Here is a 25,014-nt window from a genome sequence, read left to right as displayed (position 1 = left end):
TGAAGGTCTTACCAAACCAAAAACATATTTTAAATTCTTTGATGTTAATTTTTTAGTCAGCATGGATCAGGCAATGCCTGTACTAAAGTAAAACCATCAAATTAATGATCAAACAGTCCTTGATTCTCCTCTTGCTTTTCTTTGATGGTAATCTTTTACTTGCATCTATTAAGTTGTTGCAGCTGAAAGTTCTTAAAGTTATGTATGCCTCAAATGGAGAAGCTCACCATCCATGGAGTGTGGTAGCTCAAAAGTGTGAAGTTGCAACCGGTCATGCCTGCACTAGCTTATATAAGCAATTTGGGAAGTACAGCAACCAGGCAGAGTCTGTAAATGGCAATATACATCTAGTGTGCAACATGTGCAGCTCTATCTTGCATGGGGTGCTGCCAGAGTTGCTTGTGATAGCAGGAGATACCCAGTTTGTTTTTGGTGCCCAATGGAAGTAAGGCAATGGGCCAGATTTACTGAGCTGAGAATTGTGATAGTTATAGGGTTTTCTGACTTCCTAGTGAACAGCCAGAAAAGGGTGGGAAAAGGGGCTTCATGAATTCATATGAACTGATTGCATTATAATTACCACAAGCAACTTCTTGTACATGCAGTGAATGAAGACAGTCTCCACATAGAGTCTAGCACTGATAATTGGGGTGTATTGTTCCATTAAATCTTTTCCCTTCTTGGTTTCAATTTCTTTTTTTTAAAGTTTAGTTTAAGAGGTAGGTGTGGCTTCTGTGAGTTCTTGGGAAATAATTGCTCCACTAATGAGGCCATATATATATATATATATATATATATATATATATATATATATATATATATATATATATATATATATATATAACATATATATATATATAACAAAAATAATAAGTTGCCTCTTTTTAAAACTAGTCTAAAAAAAGGCATTAAAGTTCTAGTGCTTTGTAATTCAATGAGTAAATAGTTTGACTTGTAGTGCTCATTTCACACATTAGCGCAAAGGACCTACATCTGAAAATGAGATGCTTCCTTCTATAAAGCTGAGTCACAATTTTGACACATTTTAAAAATTTCTCAGGCACTTTTATGCTCTAGATAATTGCTCACTTTTAGACCATAGGATTACCACAATAGATTTTCATTGTTCATGCCACAATGAAAGACATGCAATTTTCTTTGGTTCTTGAATACAGAATGCACAAATAACCAAAGAACTGGAAAGACTTATGATTAAAATATAAATTTTTCATAATGCTTGATCATCTCCACCAAACCTTCTCCCAGGAGAAGGAAGTATCACTGTAAAATAAGTGGTCTCTTGCACCAGCTATTTACCTTTGCAACCACAATATTCAGCAGAGAGCTAACCTGGGCAATTCCCCCCCCCTTCAATACTTACAGAGAATTATAGCACAAAATAGAAAGGGTGAGAACAATGAAGCTGGGATTTCTGAAATGATTATTTTTTCTGACTCCTCCATGTGGAAATCAACTGCTCTGTTAAGACTCATTTTGTAACAAAGGCTTCACAAATCATATAAGAATTTGTTCTTGTACAGGTAGAAAACCTAATTTCTCAGAGATGCAGGAAATTTCCAGAAGGAATGCTGGATAAAGTCAGGACACCTGGTAAGTAACTGGGTTAGCACAGATTAGGCAGGCAGATTAAATCTGTGAAGAAGTTTCAAAACCATATATCATCTGCCACATCCACTTGTACTGCTCTAGTGCCACATATAGGCCCAAGAGTAGCATGTACAGTTGCCACATTCAAGTTCTCCAAATCTGGAAAACCTAATCAGTTTCTGCAAATCAAACACTTTAATCATTATCAGTTGTTTTGCAATTCTTCCTGTTAACTACCACAAAAAGATGGAGCAGGATTTTAGAAGAGTCATATGATTACTGGAGACATGCCTATTTGCCAGTATATGCTCAGGCTCTTTTCTAAAATGGACCACCAAGGCAACATCTTCATTTCTCCACTAGTACATGGCTTTGATTCTGTCCAGTTCATCTGTACAAAATTTTTTTTCTGTAGGAGGTTCCTTTCTGTCCCCCACCCCACCTTCCAGCCTTGGATCTATGACAGTTTAATACTTAAGAATACACACACGCATTAAATTCCTTAGCTTGCAGTGATTAGCCTTAGTTAGTAGAAAGGAAAGTACTCATAGGGTGTTTTTATACTGACAGTTTGTGACTCTATCACCGCATTGGAAACTCACCTTTTACATTACCTAACGTTCTCACAACTGTTTTGCATCATCACTGCCCAAAGCATCTACATTTGTTTTGATGAGATGAGTTCCGGCGCTGCTGCTGCAACATTTTTCTTGAAACTAGTTTTGATCCGGTCATTTCTCTACAGGTGCTTCAAACTTGTATTGTAGAAGTTTTCATGTGTTTTAAAAGACTCCTCCAAAAGCCACAAGGTGCAGTAATCTGCATGAGAACTGATAGCACTTGAAATTTTTATATATCTTTGCTTGCCTCATCTTGTAATTTAAATTTGTATTATTTTTGCAGTGTTGTCACGATTTCCAAGCAAGCGTATACATTTAACTAAGCACTGGCATTCCGTCTGCCCTCTGATCAGAGACCCCCTCCCCCAAATTGAAATGCTTTCAGCAGAAAATATAGAAGTTTGGCTACGCAAAAGGAGCAGAGCAAATCCAAAAATGTAAAAGGAAAATAATTAAAGCGGAACGGTGGCAGGCGATTTGAAGACTCAAACTCTGGATCAAACTGAATGTAAAAATACCCATAGTCAGCTGAAGTAAGTTTTGGGCTGCTGTTCTGTCTTTCTAGTTTTCAGCAGGCAATGATGTACTTGAGTTTCATAGATTTTCATGAAATGCTTACTCCTAAATTACTCAGGAGTAAATCTTATACATTGAAATGAGGCTACTGTCCAAAACACCACAAAACTCAAGATTAATATATCAGTTCTTAATGTCAGTCACATAATTAGATCTCAATGCACTTTATTGCTTCTCCACCCTTACTCCAAGGTCACAGATCATGAATATTTTTTTTTTATTTTCATATCCAGTCAAATACTAGAATGAAGTAACAGAAACAACATTCCTTCTGTAGAGTATTTTGTGATAGATAAATGCCAATGTACAATGAGAATCAACAGTGTCCTGTGCAGAAGGGCTAGTCTGGAACTCAAAATTATTGTGAGCATTCAGACTGTTACTCAGTTTGTGCCCCCCCACTGAAACTGGGCTGTATAAATAATGAACAACTCATCTTTTTATTTAGAGTTTTAGAAAAGCCAGTTTAATAAAAATTATTTTAAAAGAAAGAAAGAAAGAAAGAAAGAAAGAAAGAAAGAAAGAAAGAAAGAACATTTTACATAGAAATTGCTAGTTTTGGCACTGAACACACACACATGCAAAACTATTTATTTAATTTTAAAATCTTTAAAAGACTCAACCAACAACACAGAGTTAAAAATATTGGGGAAGAGGGGATGGTGACTGAGCTTCTGACCGGTTGCATCCCTCCTATGCTTCTGCTATTCCTGTGGAAGATTAACTACTCCCAGATATTAGGGTTTGTAGAATCTTTCGGGATCAAGTGCCGTGTTCTACTGGAGAAAGTAGATAACACAGCCAAATTTGGAAAGAACATCAAAGTTAAGTATGGGAAGGACCAGAGCAAAGAAAGGTACTAAAAACCCTCCCTATAGACCTCCTGGAAAGGGTAAAACTGACTTAGAAGAATCTGAAGATTTCTGATTCGGAGGCTTCTCTGTTAGAGGAAATGGTGGCGGGAGTATCCCTCTCCTAAGCGAACAGACTGAGATACTGCATGCCCTAACAGAGATAAAGAATGAAATTAAGAAAGATATAAGGTCTCTTAATGGAGAGGTTGGACAATTAAAAAAAGAACTTGGACTTATCAAACGGTCAGTCAAACCAATTAACAAGAAATTGGATGAACTCACTGCAGCGTTGAAAACACCTGACAAGAAAGCTGAAGCTGCATATCAGATGGCAAAAAAAGACAGCAGAGGATTTGAAAGACTTTAAGGATTTTGAGTCCTGGGCCAAAAATCATACTTCAGGAGTTAAAACTGAGAGAAAGAAAGGCCAAGCTTCGTGGAATATCTGTAAATTTTGGAGAGACAGAAAACCTTACTACAGTTTTAAATAGATGGCTGAGTCAGAAGCAGAATCTTTCCAAGAGATTGTTACCTCTGCTTTCCAATTAAACATTTCCAAAAAGGCTCATGACAACATTTCCCCGGACATTGTTGTTGAATTTAAACAACTACAGATGAAGAACAAACTTTTTAAAATCACCAGGGGAAAAAAATCACCTTGAAGACATGATAGTTTTTTTATTTTCTGATATCCCAGCTGAAGTAATGAATGCAAGGAGGAGACTGAGAGAAACAACAAAGATTCTATGGGATAAAGGAATTCAGTATAGGTGGTTAACGCTAGGCCATCAAGTGGTCAATATGGAAAATCAAACTTTTACTGCATATAATGAGGCATCTGGCAAGGAACTAATTGACAGTGTAATTAAACAAAAGTCTGGAAAAGTTTGAATCGGGAAATTGTGTTTTCTTAAGGAGAAGTTGAGAGCAATTAATAGGAGAATACGTATATAGTTAGAAGTTAGTTAAAGATGAATGGAAAATGGAGACTGAATTTTAAAGCCAATGGATTAGCAAGGAGGTGGTGGGTGTGCTCCCCCCCCCATGCCAGACCTCTGACTGTAGAGATTTTTCTGCAGCACCCAGCTTTGGAAGTAACTCTGTCCAGCCTTCTTTTGCAGGCATGAGAGAAGATAGTTAAAGTTTTAAAAATTAAGTGTGTAAAGATGAAAGTACGTGAAAGAAGAAGTTTTGGAAACCAAAAGAATATAATTAGGATAAGAACAAGAACAAGTAAAAGTGGTATGGAGATCAGGAGAAATTGTGTAAAGAAAGGAAATAAGATAAAGAGGAAGGAGTTTATTTATTTGTTGTTAGTATTCAGTTTGATTTGTAGAAGATAATAAGCAAAAAACAAAATGTATTTATATGAGATGTATAAACATGTTGATATATGTACACTTAATAAAATATTAATATTAAAAAAAATCACAAGGAACCAGAAATACTGGACTAATTAGAATTCTTGCCATCTATGTCATGTTGCTCAATTTGACTCTTTTCTTTAAAAAAATAAAATCTAAAGGTCATTTTAGATAAGAAGCAATAAGAGTGGAGAAGCAATAAGGTCTGTCTTTCTTCAGTTTGGAGGCTTATTCCAGGTTCCGATTACCTGGAAATCTTACAGACATGTTCTAAACCTTGTTCGTCTCCCGCGAATGCATTGTAAAGATTGGATTCCAATGATAAATAAGCCTCCAAACTGAAGATAGACGGATGAAATGTCTTGATAGCTAGAACAGATGTCTTTGGAAGGGCTTCTTGTAGTTCCATGAACTAAATACTGGAATATTGTCACTCCTTTGTGATTGGAAAGACTGCTTTTGAACTGTCTTCTGTTAATGTTTTTTTTGCTACATGCTCTTTAATATTTGAAGTTCTATGTGCAAGCTTTGTCAGAACACCACTGACCTTTACATTTCACTGTCTTATTGTTTAAAATTTATGGTGTCTCTTAGCAGTTTTTTATTTACACAGTTGTGCGCTAAGATCCTATAGTTTTGCTAGAATAAAGGGGTGACAGAATGGACCTGTTGGCTCTGCACTACTAGGCGGAAAGCTGTCTGAAAATTGTGCTTCTTTGTCTCAATCTTGAAGGTCTAAAGGCATGCCTTTAAAATACATATAAAAGCAGTGAAGCTAGGGTAGTTAATGCGGCAAGACCAGTTCTTGCTTGATTATATGGAAGCTGGTATTCCCCTCCCCCCCGTTTGAATGGAAAATGTGGGGGGAGGTTGTCCAGTGGGAGAAAAGCCTCATCAGAACTGACTTTTAGAGCAAGTGCCAGTCTTCCTTTGCCCTTTGGTATGGCCAGAGCTTCCCCACCCACCCTTTTCTGAGACCTTCAGGATTAGCTGGCCGCCTACCAGGGGCCAAGAAGGAATTTTGGGGGTTTTCACTCAAATTGTCAGTGCAGTGGGGCCTCTTTTTCACAGGGTCAATTTGGGGAGGTATAATTAGGCCTGGTTTTCTGGTTAGGCCCTAACTAGGTGGCAGGGAAAGCACAGGTTAAAGGATGTTAATCTGGTAAGCACCCCAAAATATCTGCGATGGGGGGGGGAGGCTATCAAGCTGGCACCTATTGGCTATACAGTCTGAGTGACACAGTAAGGGCCTCCTCAGGGTTTTTTTGGGGGGCACATTACAAGGACAGTTGCTGGTGGATACTGTGCTCCTCCATTCCCTCTATGCACTCAAGTGCAGACTGTGAAGAGAAAGGTTTGGGAGATATTTTGGACCTGGCTCTGAGCCAAGGTGGTATTGTCCAGTTGAGGATGCTTGCTTTGCAAGCTTGTGGTAACCAATGCTTTACGAGTTGAATAAGTTGCAGATCAGCTATGTTCAGTAGTTCCTAGTTTAACTCAAGTCATGTTTTGTGTTTTCATTCAGGGGTGGGTGGGCAAATGGGTACCAAGTGGAATGCCTAGTTTTCAGGCATAACCTAGCCAATAGAGTAAAAGCATGGGCTTTGGATCATTGGGGAGTGAACAAGGAAAGGATAATTAAAGTATGGGGACTGTTGAGTAGGAATAGCATGATTAAAGTGGTGGGTAGAGAGGGTCACATATTGATTGATGAAATGTTGTCTGAAAGCCTCTAATATTTAATAGCCACACAATCATATGAAGTAGATATCCACTTTAGGTTATTTTCACTTTTTTGAGAGAAGACAGCCTAGAGGTTGTAAAACGTTAAGCATTAATAAATAAAAGCATGTCACAGGTCTTGAGAATAGTACACTAATTTCTCTTTGAGTTGCATGAATCCATTTACTTGCATGCTATTCACAGTTGTACCCTGTAGTGTGTACAATCTGGTATAAACCTCTTGTAATTTAATTAATCAGCACTGTAATCTGTTCAAAGAACCAACTTGCAAGAGCAAATCTACTTTCTCATATGCACACTAAAGCCCCAGAGATTTCCTACAACCTGGTGGCATGTGTCATTTTCTATAGAGAAAACTGGACAAAATCTCTAAAGTGTTCATATCTCAGATGAGTCCCTTAACCGTTACTTGAATGTATTTATTTTAAAATAATGTAATCTCAATATACATATCAGATTTTTTTCTTTTGCTTTTTGTTGGTATTATATTAACAGAGGGCAAATTACTGTTAATAGTATTATTGAAGTCAAACTGCTTTGAACAATGCAAAAAACATAAATTCAGCTGAGGAATAGGTAGCTTTTCAGCTAAACTAAATTTGATCATGATTTGCTTAGATCTATCAATATCAATAAAGTTATAATCATTTAATTCTTTCACCAAGGCAAATTTGTTCAACATGTACATTTTCAAGGACAAGACAATAATTTTTCAGTTTTAATGACAGTTATTATTACATCCAATTTGTGAAGACAGTAGCTGTGTTCACAAGTTACAGTGAACTACCTGTGTTGAAAAATTCTCATGTTACATTCAATGCACATACAAGTAGACATGTGGTACAAACCCCACATTTATCCAGAGCATGGTAATTGGTTTCAATCACAAAGTGGATGTGTTGTCTCTTCTGTACAAATAGATGTCTACCAGTACATACAGAATATATCTGCTTTCACTGTTACATGTGAACAGAGTTAGTGGGATGTACTGGAACACTATTTGAAATCAAGTAAAAATCCTTGCTCAGTCAAGTCTTTACTTTAAAAAACTGAATCAAAAGCTAATGCAGTTGTATTTAGCACATTCTGACCCAGTGAAGGCTGGTTTAGTAAGGCAGATGGGGTAGTACCTCATAAATCAGGATCCCCCCCACATCACCCTCCTGCCTGCCCCCTTACTGTCCAGGGAGTGCAAGGTTAATAACTTGTTTCACTTACCTCTGGCAGCAATACCTTCTTGACTGAGACCAGAGGCCTTCCCCCTCCCTCTTTTTTGTCAGGTCAATCCGCACAAGTACATTAGTTCATTGGGCAGGAAGTCATCTTTATGGTTCACAGAGTCCCTGATTGGTTGATGGTTCCGGAAACCAATATTGACTATCAGTTTTCAGAGAATTGCTGTTGGTCTGCAGTAGAATAGAAGTATTCAGGTCCAGTACTTCCTCAGAGATCAACAAGAGTTTTTGGGTGTAAGCTTTTGGGGATCAAAGCTTCCTTTGTCAGATCTGACAAAAGCTTATAGCTCCCAAACCTTTTTTTTTTTTGTCTTTATGGTGCTGCTGGACTCAAATCTAGCTGATCTATTCACTAAGGTCTATTCACAAAGAAAGAGGAAGAAGAACTGATAAATCAGGGACTCTCACAGATGGAAAATTATGTTGCCACCAAAGCTCCAATGAACTAATGCCGTGTCTACAAAGGGTCAAAGTCCCCATCTGTTCAGAATTAGATCTATGAACTGATATACCTTCAGGACCACCTTCTCCCATACAAGCCCTGTAGGCCTTACCATCTAGAAACCAATGTTTCCTGGGGATCCCCAGCCCCAGGGATGCCTGACTTGTCTTGACTAGGACCAGGGCCCTAGCCCCTACCTGGTGGAATGAGCTTCCATTAGAGATCAGGACCCTGTGGGATCTACTACAGTTCAGCAGGGCCTGTAAGGGCACTTCCGCCAGGCCTTTAGTTGAGGTAGCAGGCACACATTTTATTTCAGGCCTTCCCTTCAGTGACCTCAGATCCAAGTGACCACCTGGGTCCCATTAGTTGGATATCTGTTAACGCAACATGTAGTTATTGATGCTGATGTTCTTAACATTTTAAATGTATTTTAATTAATCAACTGATTTAATGTGTGATTTTGTGATGGAACCCACCCTGAACCTGCTTGCAGGGAGGGCAGGATATAAATGGAAACAAACAAACAAATAAATATACAATAGAATGAATCTATGGTGGAGTTGTTTTACATATGGCTATTTCTACTGAGAAGAGTCAGTCATATTATGCTAAGAGGGGAAGTCAGAAGAAGAGATTCAAAGGTATGTGTCTCAAAATTTAACTACAACAGCAATTTATCTATTACTGTGGAAGGAAAAACACTGTCTTTCAACTGTTTTGTGGTGCCAAGAATGGTGATGGAAAGTAACCCCTTGAGGAACTCACACTGCAATCCTAATAGTGTTGTGACAGTCCCTAGGAGTAATATGGGGGCAGAGACTTCAAAAGCAGCATTGATAACACTGTGACATGGCTTCCAGTTTGGGAAACTCTAGGAATTTCTCAAAGCTCTATGGGTGGGAGTGTGGTCCTCCAGGACAGGAGTTAGCTAACCTGATATTACATTCCTACATCCTAAGCAGACCCTTCTAAGTCAATTAAAGTTAATGGAATTAGAAGGATACAACTCTTCTTAGGATAGCAATGTTAGTCATTGAACAGAAATCTGAGCCCCCTACACATGCACGTCTGTGCCTGAAGAGAACTAGACCTTTTTCATGTGCAAACAAATTTCACATTTGTTTGTGAGTGGATCCTATTGAAGATAGAAGGATTTACAGCTGATGAAACCTGCGTTGGATTGCACCATTTGTGGTAAATTAAAGATGTTATGCACATGGTTTCGATCATATTGTTACTAAAACTTATTGTTACCAAAACAGAGTGAACAATTTCTGAAAGCAAACACGCTGGGGCTCATGAAACTCTCTTCTGAAACCACCAGTCTTGAATCTGGTTTGGGATATTACCTATGGTGAGGGGAATGCCTTTGACTTTTACTTGTAGCCAAGACCCTACCTGTTTTATGTTGCTTTATTTACAACATGAAGAATGATTTCATGAGCTAGGGATGTGGGGAGTTCTATGTAAAATTGACATCTGCAGTGCTTGTATCCTTTGTTACATAGCCCTTACTCTTCTGGTACATATGTGGAGTCATGGATTTTTTGAAATAGGAACACGTGGCAGGATTTCTTTCCTGTATTGAGTATACCTGCTTTTGCTGCAAATAAAAGTAGCAAAAAGACAGACTGCATTCAGTTGGCTCCTGCATCAGTGCTTACATGTTTTCTAGTATCTCAAATGGAGGAGGATAGGAACAAAGCCAGTTGGCACTGCCCACCGTAAGCATTGGATCCATGATCATTGACCACTCTGTTCTTGGCCCCACAAGCCCCAATGAGTAGCTGCTGCCACCTGGAATTCCCATCTCGACTATTCTTCCTTCTTCTCTGCTATTGTTGTTTCCCAGTAATCAGAATTTATTTTAAGTTCTTTGCTTTGTTAAAAAAAAATACGTAAAGTGAGATTAACCTCCAGCAGGTACTAAAGAAATACAATGAATTAACATGTTTAAACAGATGTCTTTGTTGGGGAAGTTTAAAATTCTCCTCTATAAACAGCTGCTTTCTAAGAGCTTTAGTTCACACATAATATGCAAAGAAAACATCCTGCATAAACGAAAACTCTTTGAATTTGTAGTTGTCAACCTTGAAAAGGGTCGAGCATTTCACTCTGCAAAGTACCACAGACATTGATGTTACCACACACACACAAATACACACCTGTTTGTCTCTGCTCTGTTAACCTCCCAATGTCTAAGTTCAAATAGGAAAACATTACTATGTAGCAGAAGTAAAACCATGGGTCACCAGCACTGTGCCTTACTTCTTTGAAAAATAATAGCAAGGCCCTTCCCTTGATTCATCTCTGCTTGTAGTTGCAGTCTCTTCCACCTTTGGCCTTCAGCTTCTGCTAAATTCTATCATTTGCTGCCTGGTCAAATATCTTCTCTTGCCCTGGAAACCTTGTTGGTCTCTATGGTGCTGCTGGACTTGAATCTTGCTCTTCTACTGCAGACCAACACAGCTACCCACATGAAACATTTTACTTTGCTCTAGGCATATGCACTATCCACAATATTAATGCTTTAATGAAAAGGATGCAAGCGCAAGAAACTCTTTCATGTATGTAATTCTCTATATCCTGACTTTTTAATTTTTAAAGAAAGAGTGTTTGTGATGCCAAAGCAATGTTTTATGGAACAGAAACATTTTGCCAAGTTATGGGAAGACTGCTAAAAATAGGTCAGGGCAATATCTTAAGGGCCAAGCAAGCATGGCATCACATAGACCATCTTTATACACAAAGCCCTGCTCCATGTCAAAGGAAGAAGTGCTGACAGGCATATCTGCAGCTAATTATACTAAAAGTAAAGCTCAATTCAAACATAAAGGGAAGAGGAAACTTGTTTTAGTTTAATTATGGTAGTTTATGAGACCAGATTTCAGGTCTCATCATTCATTCAAGTACGGTTTCTCTATACAAACACAACACCTTTGACCTTTTCATTGAAAAGCCCTGGCTGGTGTCCCTTATCATTTGCTAGTTCCATTCAGGCCAATGCTACTCTGAGGAACTGGGTATAAGCCAGTTTGGTGTAGTAGTTAAGTGTGCAGACTCTTTTCTGAGAGAACTGGATTTGATTCCCCACTCCTCCACTTGCACCTGCTAGCATGGCCTTGGGTCAGCCATAGCTCTGGCAGAGGTTGTCCTTGAAAGGGCAGCTGCTGTGAGAGCCCTCTCAGCCCCACCCACCTCACAGGGTGTCTGTTGTGGGGGAGGAAGATAAAGGAGATTGTGAGCCACTCTTAGACTCTGAGATTCAGAAGGCGGGATATAAATCCAATATCACCATCATCATCACCACCACCACCACCACCATCATTATCATCATCATCTCCTCCTCCTCCTTTCTTTTCACTGTTTCTTTGTCTCAGCATATATCCATTGTGATGCCAGGACACAAACCATCTGGGCACTATCCTCTCTGCCCCATCATTTGTTTTTACTTAGAAATGGAGTTTGGGTCTCCTGTAGACACTGACACAAGGCTACAGAAACAGTATAAGAAACATGCAGATTCCACAGATTATTGACCATGAGAGGGAAATATGCTAAAATCTAATGACCTCACCCTACTCCAGCTACTTAGGAAATCAAACCTTTCTTGATCAGGTGTCTCACAGAAGCTCAACAAACAATATTTCTATCCCTTCATCATTCTGATGGTCTCAACCTTATTTTGACCATCTTTTGTTATCATCCACTTCTGTGGTTTTGAAGGTTTTTTTTTTAAATTTAATTGTACCAAGGGAAGGAAAACCTTTCCTCTAAGAATAAACAGGTCTCATGGGAAAAGCAGACAAGATTTGATACTCACAAAGTGCTTTCTGTAAAGACAAAATAACCTGAAAGAGCACTTTTTATTACTTTACTAATGAACATTTTTTTTTAAAAAAAATGGTATAGGTTCAAAAGATACTATTCTGTTTTAGGATACAAGGAAGGGTGACAAACAATTCACAGTAAAATGTATTATTGTGCAGGTAATGTGGAGGTGGAGGAAAGTTCTGTCAAGTCACAGATGACTTATGGTGACCCCATAGAGTTTTCAAAGCAAGAGACATTCAGAAGTAGTTTGCCAATGCTTGCCTCTGCGCAGCAACCCTGAATTTTCTTGATGGTCATCCATCCAAATCCTAACCAGGGCTGACCCTGCTAGCTTTTGATATCTGTCAAAAACAGGCTAGCCTGGCCATCCAGGTCAGAGCATGTAAGAAATGGGGTAGAGAAGGGAAAAAGTAAAGCTGATAAAAATTTGGTAGATTCAGGTGGGCAGCCATATTGATCTGAAGCAAAAGAACAAAGTTTGAGTCCAGCGACACCTTTAAGACCAACAAAGTTTAATTCTGGGTATAAGCTTTGTGAGCATGCACCCTTCTTAAAAAGAAAGTATTGCATTGTGACAGACTGCTCTTTGAAAGCAGCTAAATCAAACAGCCAGGAAGTAAAGAGTAAAGTTTTCCCTGGAATGGAGAGCTTGAGTGACAGGCTGTTTCTCTTATCTGATTGGCCAGCACCAGCTGAGGAAAATATCTGATCAACTAAGTGCTGAGGGGAGAGTCCGTTTGCATTCAGTTCTGTTTGGGAGCTGGTTCTGTCCGGTAGAACCATTCTGAAGGTAGTCAGTTGGTTTCTGACAGAGTTTGCAGTCAGTGAGTCTGACAGGATGAGATATATAGGTTCACCTGTTGAGTGAAAGAAAAAAGACTCCTTGCTTTAACTGTAATATTCCTAACTTGAGGAAGAATTCAATATACTAATTCAAAATCTAAGTATAAACCATCCATTTACACAGACACCAGAATAGGGATGTGCAAAAAAAAAAAAATCGGATTGACACGGATTTGGAAGTATACGGGGGGGGGGGGGATTCGGAATCCCCGTATACTCCTGAATACCGCATTTGGAATAGCCGCATATACGGTAGATGCACGGCTATTACCGAATATACGGCCCTATTATACCCTATGGGCCATTGAAATCAATGGCAAATAGGGTATATTTGAAGAAGAAGAAGAAGAAGAAGATATTGGATTTATATCCCGCCCTCCACTCCGAAGAGTCTCAGAGCGGCTCACAATCTCCTTTACCTTCCTCCCCCACAACAAACACCCTGTGAGGTGGGTGGGGCTAGAGAGGGCTCTCACAGCAGCTGCCCTTTCAAGGACAACCTCTGCCAGAGCTATGGCTGACCCAAGGCCATTCCAGCAGGTGCAAGTGGAGGAGTGGGGAATCAAACCCGGTTCTCCCAGATAAGAGTCCGCACACTTAACCACTACACCAAACTGGCTCTCCGCATGGAGGAGAGGGGGTTTGAGATAGAGCCCCCAAATTTGCAGGGGACCTGCAGGGGACTCTCCCCTCCAACCCCCCCAAGTCCCAAAAAGATTGGGCCAGGGGATCCCATTCCAGGGGCACCCAAAGAGGGTGCCCCTATTCCATCATTATACCCTATGGGCCATTGAAATCAATGGCAACATAGGGCATAATCAGAGGCTACTGGGGGGCAGGGGGTTTGAGGGAGAGCCCCCAAATTTGCAGGGGACCTGAAGGGACTCTCCCCTCCAACCCCCTCAAGTCCCAAAAAGATTGGGCCAGGGGGTCCCTGTCTTTGGGCTCCCCAAAAGGCCCATTGCTAACAATGATGGGGAAAGCCCAATTAGCCACTTCCTCACTGTAATTGTCGTGGGAAAAGTGGCTCTGGGGAGCAGGGGGTTTTGAGGAGAGCCCCCCAAACTGCTGTGCAGCTTCAGGGCACTGTCCCACACAAAACCCACAAGGCCAAAAAAAAATTGGACCAGGGGGTCCAATTCCTGGGGCACCCAAAGCCAAACCTAACCACATCAGAGAATCTCTATAGGACCCAAATGCACTACATCCCTCTATCTACTCTATGAACCCTGCAGGGCAGGCCTGGAAGCAATATAAAACCCAGTTGCCAACGTAACTGCCACACAAAACACAATCTGCTCAAGGTCTGCTCTGCAGACCTGGCTGCAGCAAACCCAGATGCCAGCTCTCCAGCCCTGCCCCAAACAACACGGGGAGAGCTGGCCAACCACAACAAACCTGCTGGTTCTGGGTCTCTCACCCAGGTGCCAGCTTCCCTGCCACAGAACACACAATCTACAGATGCCAGCTCTCCAGCCCTGCCCCAAACAACACGGGGAGAGCTGGCCAACCACAACAAACCTGCTGGTGCTGGGTCTCTCACCCAGGTGCCAGCTTCCCTGCCACAGAACACACAATCTACTCTATAAAAACAAGAAAGTGACCCAGCCCACACACACCCTCACCAACCCCCACACCAACCAGAGGCAATTTAAAAAAACCAAAACAAAACCAGCAGAATCACAAAAGGCCAAGTGTTAAAAAAGTGGCCTTTTCACCAACAAGAAAGCTCAGGCCAAATAAGTCAACAACACCCCCCCCTAAAACCAGAACCAGGAAAAGGGGGACAAAAGTGGCCTTTTAAACAATGGAAATTAGGCCAAACAGCACCCCCCCCAAGAACCCAAAGAAAAGAGTAACAGCAGCAGCACAACACAGCAGCAACAAATCAAACACTGAATACTTTTAGAACAGTAAAAAATTAACTTTTAACAATACAGGAACTTTGCCAACCCCTCCCCCCAAAAAAAACCCTTCACCCTAACCCCAAGAAATCCAAGCCACCCAAATCAGGAGAAGTAAAAGGACACTGCACTTTTAAAAGTCCTCTCACTAAATTAAGATATGGGCAAATTGGCAAACCCCCCCCACCCCAGGCCCCCTCCCCAAGCAGAAACCCCCAAATAAGCTACCCCACCAACAACCACCACCCAAATCTGGATAAGTAAAGGGACTCTAAGTCTTAAAAAAAGTCCTTTTACCAACAATAAATAAAAACAAGAACCCCAAGAGTGTCTTACCTTGTCTTCTCTAGTCCAGGGAAGTCTGGTAGGCTGAGTGAGAGAGCTGCAGGCAGCAGCTTAAGCCAAGGGCCAGCCAGTCCTTTGCACAATCTCTCACACACAGCAGCAATGGAGGAGTCAGTCCAGCCAGGAAGGAAGACTCCTTAAAAAGCCCTTCAAAGCATGCATTTGCAATGCATTTTGCAAATGCATGCTTTGGATTGGCTGCTGGGGCTCCTCTTCCCCCTCTCCCCCCTCCCTGATCCCAGGGAGAGGCGGGAAGAGGCCACTAAATGCGCGAAAGTAGGCAAGCAGCTCCTTTGAAGCTGCAGAAGCTACTTTGCCACCTTTTGAATTGACAGCCGTATACTTACGAATAGCTATTCGTAAGTATACGGCAAGCCGTATTCGGCTGCCGTATAATGGGCGCCTATGGGGATTGGCTGCAGCCTATTCCGCATACAGCCGAATCAGTGCTGATTCGGCTGTAAATACGGTTCAGCTGAACCGAATGCACATCCCTACACCAGAACTGGAAGAGAGTTTTGGCAAGAGTGACTGGGGTAGTGTGTGAAACTCCCTTTCAAGCCGCCCCCCTTCCACAGGACAGGGTTAATTCTTCTGAGGAGATTAACTCCTGCCCAGTGTCAAAGAGGGTTTTAACTCTGAGGAAGACCCTAGTCTGCTGTATAGGGAAAACAATTTTAAATATCTTTGTAATTTAACAAAGGAATAAATTGGGTTCACAAAGACAGTAACCAACTTCAGGAAATCTGAACTGCTAAAGAAAACTCTGAAGAAACATTGTTGCTGGAACTAAAATACTGAGTAAAACACCAGAAAATAAGCTTTAATAACATCATTTTGCCTGTTTAATAATAATAATAATAATAATAATAATAATAATAATAATAATAATAATAATAATAATAATAATAATAATAATAATAATGTTTTTATTTATACCCCGCCCTCCCCGCCAAGGCAGGCTCAGGGTGGCTTACAAAGCATGATATAAATATCATGATATAGCAATAAAACAAAGAAATACAATCAATAAACAGGTGATATAAATAAATACAATATATAAGTTAACATTAAAATTAATCTAAAAACAATACAATGGTGCTACAATCTCCTTTTGTACAAAATAGCTTGATATTAATTCTGGTTTCATCTTGAAAGGCTAGTTGGAAGAGGGCGGTTTTTCAAGTCCTACGGAACTGATTAAAATCCCGTAGGGCCCGCACCTCTTCCGGTAGCTGATTCCACCATTGGGGTGCCTTTATAGAGAAGGCCTGTTGCCTGGTTGTTTTTAATTTGGCCTCCTTAGGCCCCGGGATTTCCAGAAGATTTTGTGAGCTGGAACGCAGTGGTCTCTGGGGAACATATGGGGAGAGGCGGTCCCTAAGGTAGGCTTAAAAAAGTGAATTTTGATCATCTACATTTTACCTAGCAATACCAATCCCTGACTATACCTATTCAATCCCTGCCTGTTGAATAAACTTGTTCTTATGTTTTACTGTTGAACTGTCTCCAGTGCCATTTCAAAAGGGGAAATAAAAAGATGACTCCTGCTTTTCCACAAGTTTCTTGAGGTGAGCTAAAAGCCAAATTATATTCTGTAGACAGAGTGGTACAGAAAGTCTTTGTAAAAACCACATTCATTTAGGCACTACTAAGGGATGCTCATTCACAGAAAGGAACTAAAAGAATTTTAGTGGGAAAATCTGCCTCAGGGTAGGGAAAGTGAACTGGGTCCATCATACACATTATTTCTCCCAAAATTTTGCTACTTTTAATGACCCACCCAAATCCCACTTTCCCCCATGGCTTTAAAATATCCATAAATTTTACATTTATGTCCCAGAGGTTCTTGCATAGCTCTCATAGCATGCCAGTGATCTTGGATTTTTAGAAAAGTAGACGCAGAGGGAAAGAAAAGTCTGTTGGTAGACAGAGTATGAATAAATAATCAGCAGTTGCTTGACAGGCCAGAGGCTAGGGTTACAGCCTTCAAGCAGGCCCTCCAGTTCTCCCCAAATTACAACTGACCTCTAGACAACAGAGATCAGTTTCTCTGGAGAAAACAGCTGCTTCAGAGGATGCACTCTATGATATCACATCACTGCTGAACATTCTTCCTCCCCAAAACTCCTCTTTTCCCAGGCTTCACCTTTAAATTCCAGGAATTTCCCGACCCAAAGTTGGCAACCCTACCAGATGCTGATTGTGTAGTCAGAGAGTCTGCTAGGAAGAGATGGTGAGAGGACACTCTGGTCAGGCTTCTCTGTAGCCAGGAAGTTCTGGAAGGACTACTTGTACTTGCAGTTATCAAGTAAAAACGAACAAACAAATAAAAGCCCTCTGGTCTAGAAAACCAGTGCCCATTTTCATGCCTTTTTCCATTATGCAGACATAATGGCTGGGATACCTTGTTCAAGGAGCTGTAGCATCATACCCCTTTGTCCAATTCAGCCTCATGTTACGAAGTCTAGAAGGGAGGGTAAACCAGGTTCTCTGGTATATAGCTACTATGGAAAATCTACCATTTTCTGCACTTAGAAAACAATGGACAGACATCAAATAAATATGAAAATGGAACCTGATGAGTCTGCACAAGACGACAACATTTTTGAGAATTCTTAAAACTGATATACCTTCCCTTTCTTGAATCATGATACGGAATCAAAACAATATTTTTCCCAGTACAAACCCCTAGTTAAAAATATTTGGTTTGACATTGACAGGACAATGTGGCCTACATTCCAATGATCCACTAACTTCTGGGTGTGGAGGAGGTGTCACTGGGTGTGTGTGAGGGGAGATATTTGTGATTTTCCTGCATTGTGCAGGGGGTTGGAGGTCCCTTCCAATTCTATGATTCTATAAGAGATTAATTAAGCCATAGCCTAATGTTCCCTCAGAGCTAAACCTAAGCATGGGACTGGTTTTCACAGAAAATCCCACTTGCACTTTTATTACCATGGCCAATATAAAGCATATGTATAATTTGGCATCATGCATCTGCTTGTAAAAATAGGTCCATTGAAGACTTTTTCTTGCCCTTCAGGCCCCTGTTTAGTACATGGTAATTATCTGACATCTCATAAGTATCTTGATCTGCAGATAATAATCAGGTGACTGAAAACATCCTTATTATCAATACCTACAGTTCTCAATCACTCTCTTTTAGTGCTTGCATGATTATGGGTGGGTACCTAGCATGGCTTTTAAATTTGTCTGTATGCTTTTTTGCAATTCATTAGGAGTCCAGCATGCCATAGCATACAAGTGGGAAACCATTTCCTTGATCTTGGTGACAACCAGAGCAATTAGTCCATCTGACACTTCAGATGGAAGAGTAGCCAGTGAAGTTCTCAATATCTGTTCTGCTAATCTTTCAGAATGTTCTCAAGAATATGTATTATTCTTAAAATGTATATAAATACTGATTGCATATAACTAAATGTAGGAGGTATCTGTCAAGCATGCGGGTTCAATGACGAGTCAAAGTTGATACAAAGACTACGTTTATTGATAGACTGATACTTTGGTGTAACAGGTTCTTGAGAGTAATGCTGCCAATACATTGATACAATACTTTGAAGGCTTACTTCAAAGGGATTCCAAGGGATGGGGTTGCGGGGTAGCATTCACACATAAACTATCATAAATGTCTACATTCCCATAGTGTTATCAGGAAGGTGTCCTTGCTTTCCCCAGATGGCTCGTACTCCCTTACAGGAATGTATGGGAAGGTGCTGATTATTTGGTTTCAGTTCTCACTACTTCTAATTATAAGCCATAAAGCAGGACGGGGGGAAGGGAAAGAATAACAAGCTAACAAAGTTGGATCCTCCATGATACTTCACAGACCAGGTTAGGCAGGACCCTAAAACAATCAATTATCAATGGAATTTCACCATGTTTGACATACTGCCCCCCCCCCCCCCTAAAATCAACCTCGGGGCTTCTGAGGAAATGCTCTATGAAACTTGTTTACCAAATCAGGCGCTAAAACATCTTTTTCTGCTACCCATTCATTTTCACTGGCTGGGAAATGTTTCCACTTAATCAAATAGTACAAAACTCCACGCTTCATCTTTGAATCTAATATTTCTTGCGCTTCATGATGACTCTGATTCCCAATCTGGATAGGTTGTGGAGCTGGTGGTCGAGGGTGCCAAGGAGAACCACCCGGGTCTCTTCGCAAAAGACTGCAATGAAAGACAGGGTGTATTTTACTAAACATTATGGGCAACTCCAATTCTACGGTCACTTTGTTAATCGTCCTCTTGATCTTAAAAGGACCCAAGAACCTATACGCCACCTTCTTAGAAGGTTGATTCAGTGGGAGGTTTTTTGTTGATGCAAATACCGAATCCCCCACTTTAAAATCCCAAGCGGGTACATGAGATTTGTCATACTGTTTTTTGTACACCTCCTTAGCGGCTTCCAAATTCTCTTGAATTCCCTTCCAGCTGTTCTCTAATTTTCCCCACCATTGTTCGAACGAGGTGGGGTTACTGACCAATTTCTCTGCTCCTGGGAAAACTTTTTAGAAATATAGGCACAGGGCTTTTAGAAATATAGGCACAGGGCTTTAGCCTCCCCTCCTCATCTTTTTGCATGAGGATGGCTCTGACGGCGACATCGGAGATTTTAATTGTACTTGTACTTTAAATGTACTTGTACATTTTAATCAGTACAAGTAGTTTAATAATGCTGTGTACAGAATGAGAATATTCAGTGGCAGTCATTTAGGCCACGGGTGGCCAACGATAGCTCTCCAGATGTTTTTTGCCTACAACTCCCATCAGCCCCAGCCAGCATGGCCAATGGCTGGGGCTGATGGGAGTTGTAGGCAAAAAACATCTGGAGAGCTACCGTTGGCCTCCCCTGATTTAGGTCATATTTATGTTAAATCCTCCTTACAGAAAACCTCAAAGCAAATCCACTTGTTCTCCCAAATGTCAAATTCATTTATTTATAGTCCACTTTTCTCACTTGATGGATACCCCCGTGGCGCAGAGTGGTAAAGCAGCAGTACTGCAGTTCAGTGGTCTGAACTCTCTCTCACGTCCTGAGTTCAATTTCGGTGGAAGCTGGATTCAGGTAGCCGGCCCAAGGTTGACTCAGCCTTCCATCCTTCTGAGGTCGGTAAAATAAGTACCCAGCTTGCTGGGGGAAAAGTGTAAAAGACTGGAGAAGGCAATGGCAAACCACCCCATAAAAAGTCTGCAGTGAAAACATTGTGAAAGCAACGTCATCCCAGAGTCAGAAACGACTGGTGCTTGCACAGGGGACCTTTTCTTTCCTTTCCTTTCTCACTTGGGGCTCAAGGCAGTTTACATATACGGTAGAACTATTCAATCAGTCTGTAAACTGATTATAAAATATAATAACATTTTAATGGAAGCCACTTTTCATATTATTTTACTCACATTAATCTTGCCATGGCAAAATTCTGCTGCAAAACAGATGCATTACAATTCAAATGTATGTTGAATGTTCATCATAATTTAAATGTGAAGTCAATATATCACTCATTATACAAGCTGTATCTTTGTATTCGCTGTTTTAACATTTGGTTTAAAAGTATAATGGCCATCAATGATAAAATGTCACTAAAAACATATTAACTAAAACACAAAGCTTTTCAATGGCAGCAGTTTGCGAATATAGCAGTGTCTGCATCTGTAAAGTAATCCAGTGGTGGAACATGGAAATGTGAATCAGTTCTCAAGTCACCAAATATTTCCATACCATATTTCAATACCTCATGAAGACATTTGGCATTTTTCTCTGAAGAAATGAACTGGGCATCTGTGTTGTTGCATGAGTTGTCTAAGGAAAGGTGGCTCTAAAAATTCATTGCTGATTCCTTCTCATATGGTTATTTTAAACATATATAGGTTTAAGAGGGGTTGGAGGGCTGGCAAGATGGCAGCCTTTGTCATGCCTTTCTACTCAACAAACAGAACATTTAGGCAGCAGCTAGTTTTGGAGTTTTCAGTTCCTGAATGGGCCTCTGAAATCTGACCTCTGAAATCACAAGCCTTTGATTGGTAGCAGATGAAATAATTTTTTAAATTGGTACTGGGATCCAAGGCCTACCTCAGTTGTCTGTTAAGGTGGTGTATAAATTTTCTAATATATTCCTGTGAGGCAGCTACTAAAAGGGCTGCTTCAAAATATGTTGCTATAAATAGAAAGGCAACAACGGCAGTACCTAGATAGGAAATTTATTCAGATCCATGCATTATGGCATAATATTACAGAGGAAATGGTGACTCAGTTTGACCCTAATAAAAAAGCAGCTCACCTTTAAAATAACTCCTATAAGGAGCTTTGGAGAAGTCTGCTAATGCTGTGCTGAAAGGCACTATAACATAGAAGCTGGATAAATCTTTCTAGCTGGGGAATGTCTTTGACTGGGATAGGTAGGGTTGCCAAGTCCAATTCAAGAAATATCTGGGGACTTTGGGGGTGGAGACAGGAGACTTTGGGGGTGGAGCCAGTTGACATTGGGGGTGGAGACAGGGGCAAGGGTGTGACAAGCATAATTGAACTCCAAGGGAGTTCTGGCCATCACATTTAAAGGGACAGCACACCTTTTTAAACGCCTTCCTTCCATAGGAAATAACGAAGGACAGGGGCACCTTCTTTTGGGGCTCATAGAATTGGACCCCCTGGTCCAATCATTTTGAAACTTGGGGGGTATTTTGGGGAGAGGCACTAGATGCTATACTGAAAATCTAGTGCCTCTACCTCAAAAAACAGCCTCCTTAGAGCCCCTGATACCTCCAGATCAATTCCCCATTATACCCTATGAGAACCGATTTTCACGTAGGGAATAATGAAGTGCCCAGCAGACATTTCCCTCCCCCTCCCCACCGTTTCTGGTGACTCTGAAGCGAGAGACTGGCATCTCTACTCATGAGTTGCTGCCAACTTCTTCAAAGTAACACAGACACACCATTCCAAGAGGAAGCCTTTCCAATTGGAGACTGAAGCCTCCGGAGGTGGAAAGTCATATGGTGGCTGTGGGGGTGGCCAGCTGACTGGGGGCAGGAAGGAGCCTGGAGAACCCCATGACTTGAGAAATGAGGGGCCTGGAATAACCTACATTTCTAAGACTAACAAAAGGGAAGGAAAATAATTCTTTGGTGTAGTGGTTAAGTGTGCAGACTTTTATCTGGGAGAACCAGGTTGGATTCCCAACTCCTCCATGTCCAACTGCTGGAGTGATCTTGGGTTAGTCATAACTCTATCAGAACTGTTATCTCAAGAGCATTTTCTATCAGAGCTCTCTCAGCCCCACCTACCTCACAGGTCTGTTGTGGGATGAGAAAGGAGACTGTAAGCTGCTCTGACACTCCAAGTGAAAGGCAGGGTAAAAATCCATTCTTCTCTTCCTCCTCCTCCTCCTCTTCATCCTCCTCCTCCTCATCTCTGATTCCAGGATTCCTGCAACAAAGATCTCATCAATGAAAAAAAATGGTTTTAAATTTAAGTGCACTAAATGCTGGATAACTGGCATCTTTGCTGAGTGCCCTATGTAGGATCCAGCTGACTCAACCATCTTAACACCAGCTAAAAAAAACTTTGCTAAACAAGTATATTTGATTAACTAGCAAACCCAGTTCCCCATGGATGTTGGTTAACACAGCTTTAACTGTGAACGTTATGTAAACTTTTCAGAACTTCACTCAAAAGATTTTTCATTAGGGTGGCCAACTGCCTGGATTTTTTTAAAAAAGAAGTTCTGTCTCTTTAAGAGGGGAAGATTTCCATGCATTTTTCACCAGGCCTTTGACTGGGATAGGCTTGAGAATGGAGCCTCCTGCAGCCCGTCGCATCGCGGCGTGGCTGCAGGGGAGATTTTGCCCCCACCAGAGGGAGAGCGGACTTGTCAGCGTGCTTTCGGGCGGGTCTGAAGGGGGCGGGGCTTCAGCGCTGTTATTGAAGTCTCCGCTCCCTGGCTTGTCAGTCCTCTCAGCTTGCTTGGCCCACCCACCCGCCCTGTTTGTTATGTAGGCATCTTGCTGGTCGCCTCATTTTTGGAGGGGCCGGGTAAGAATTTTTTTACTCCCCGGCTGTTTGGCTGGTGACTGGGGGGTGTTTTTCGCCTACCCTGCATAGCATATCAGTGGATTGAGGAATTGGCCTTGGGTTGGTGCCTTTGTATAGATTGGTCACTTTTAGGGCAGGTTTTACGGGGTTTATGGCACCATGCGGCCTGGGGAGGACTGGTTAGCCTCCCCCTTTTGGGGAGTTGGGGGTCTGGCAGGATAAACCTTTGGGTGTGGCCCGGGGTGGGTGAATGCAGACTGTCCTGGAGACTCGGTTGGATGGGTGCCTTTTGCTGAGACTCGCGTCTGGTGTCTGGGCCCTCCAGTGCGAGCCTCCCTGTTGGGCCTGCTGGGCGGGAGCTGTGGCACACAGCTCCAGCTCGGGGCCCGGGTCTCTCGCCCGCTTAAAAAGGCAGGGGAGCGGTCTGACGAGACCCCTGGCCCTGACCTGGCCGCAGTTCAGTTGCCCTTGCCGTTGCTATGTTATTTAATAAAGTGGCCCATAATTTCACCAATCTAATTGTGTCCGTCTCTTTATTCCGACTTGGGGGGGGCAAATGAGGGGACTGGAATAACCTACACTTCTAAGACTAACAAAAAGAGAAGGAAAATAATCCTTTGGTGTAGTGGTTCACCTATTTTCATATAATTCCAGAAAGCTAGCCATAATAGTCTGTTGTGCCAGAAATAAATATAAATCTTGTGCATCTTAAAGACTATGTTCTACTCCACCATAAGATTTTATAGAGTAGAAACAACTGATTCTGATGCAATGGGTAGATTCAGTTTCTCACTATGCAGATATATAAGGGGGGAAAACAAATAGCAGGGTAAAAATATTGTTGTTTTTTATGGAGCCCAAAGACTCCTGGTTATTTTTTTTTCTGTTGTAAATTCCTTTGTCTCATACAAATATCCTTTGAAATGCTGGCCAGAAATATACACACAATTACCTATTCAAATTGATTATTATCTATAATAGAACAATTTGACAATGCTTGCAACAAATTACCAAATGTGTATGAATTTGGATCTGGAAAGCCCAGAATTAGCTTCTAATATACCAGATTATGATGAACAGACTGCTACAAAGAATAATCTCACAGAATGGATTCAGCTTGCAGAAGGCAGAAATGGAAAGCAAAATAAAAGCAGTTAGCATAGATCCATCCATCCACCTACCATTAATGAGCCATAGAAGAGGCAATTCCACGGTGAAGTTTTTAGTTCACCTAGCATTTGACAAACAACTGACAGCCACCTTTGCTGAGATGCTGCATTCTTGTTTACTAAATTTATATATAATTTTGCTACTTTATAATAGCCATTATTTTCCTTCTTTATATAGCTTTGGGTACAACAAAAATAAATAAATAAACACATTGAAAACAAATAAAATATTATTGTAATGAGGGATGGGAATGAAATCAACTCTTTCCAGTTCTGCATCTTTATGTTATCTTTTCCCTTTGATCATAGCCAGCCCTTCCCCAATGGAGTAGATTTTTTTTCTTAGCTGAATGTTCTCCTAAGTCAAGAAGTTGTCAAGTGGACCTGGTATTTATTTTTATTTTTATTTATTTGTATGCTGC

Source organism: Heteronotia binoei, chromosome 3 (genome assembly GCF_032191835.1).
Source record: "Heteronotia binoei isolate CCM8104 ecotype False Entrance Well chromosome 3, APGP_CSIRO_Hbin_v1, whole genome shotgun sequence".
Lineage (NCBI taxonomy): Eukaryota > Metazoa > Chordata > Lepidosauria > Squamata > Gekkonidae > Heteronotia > Heteronotia binoei.
Note: the sequence above shows the minus strand (reverse complement) of the source record.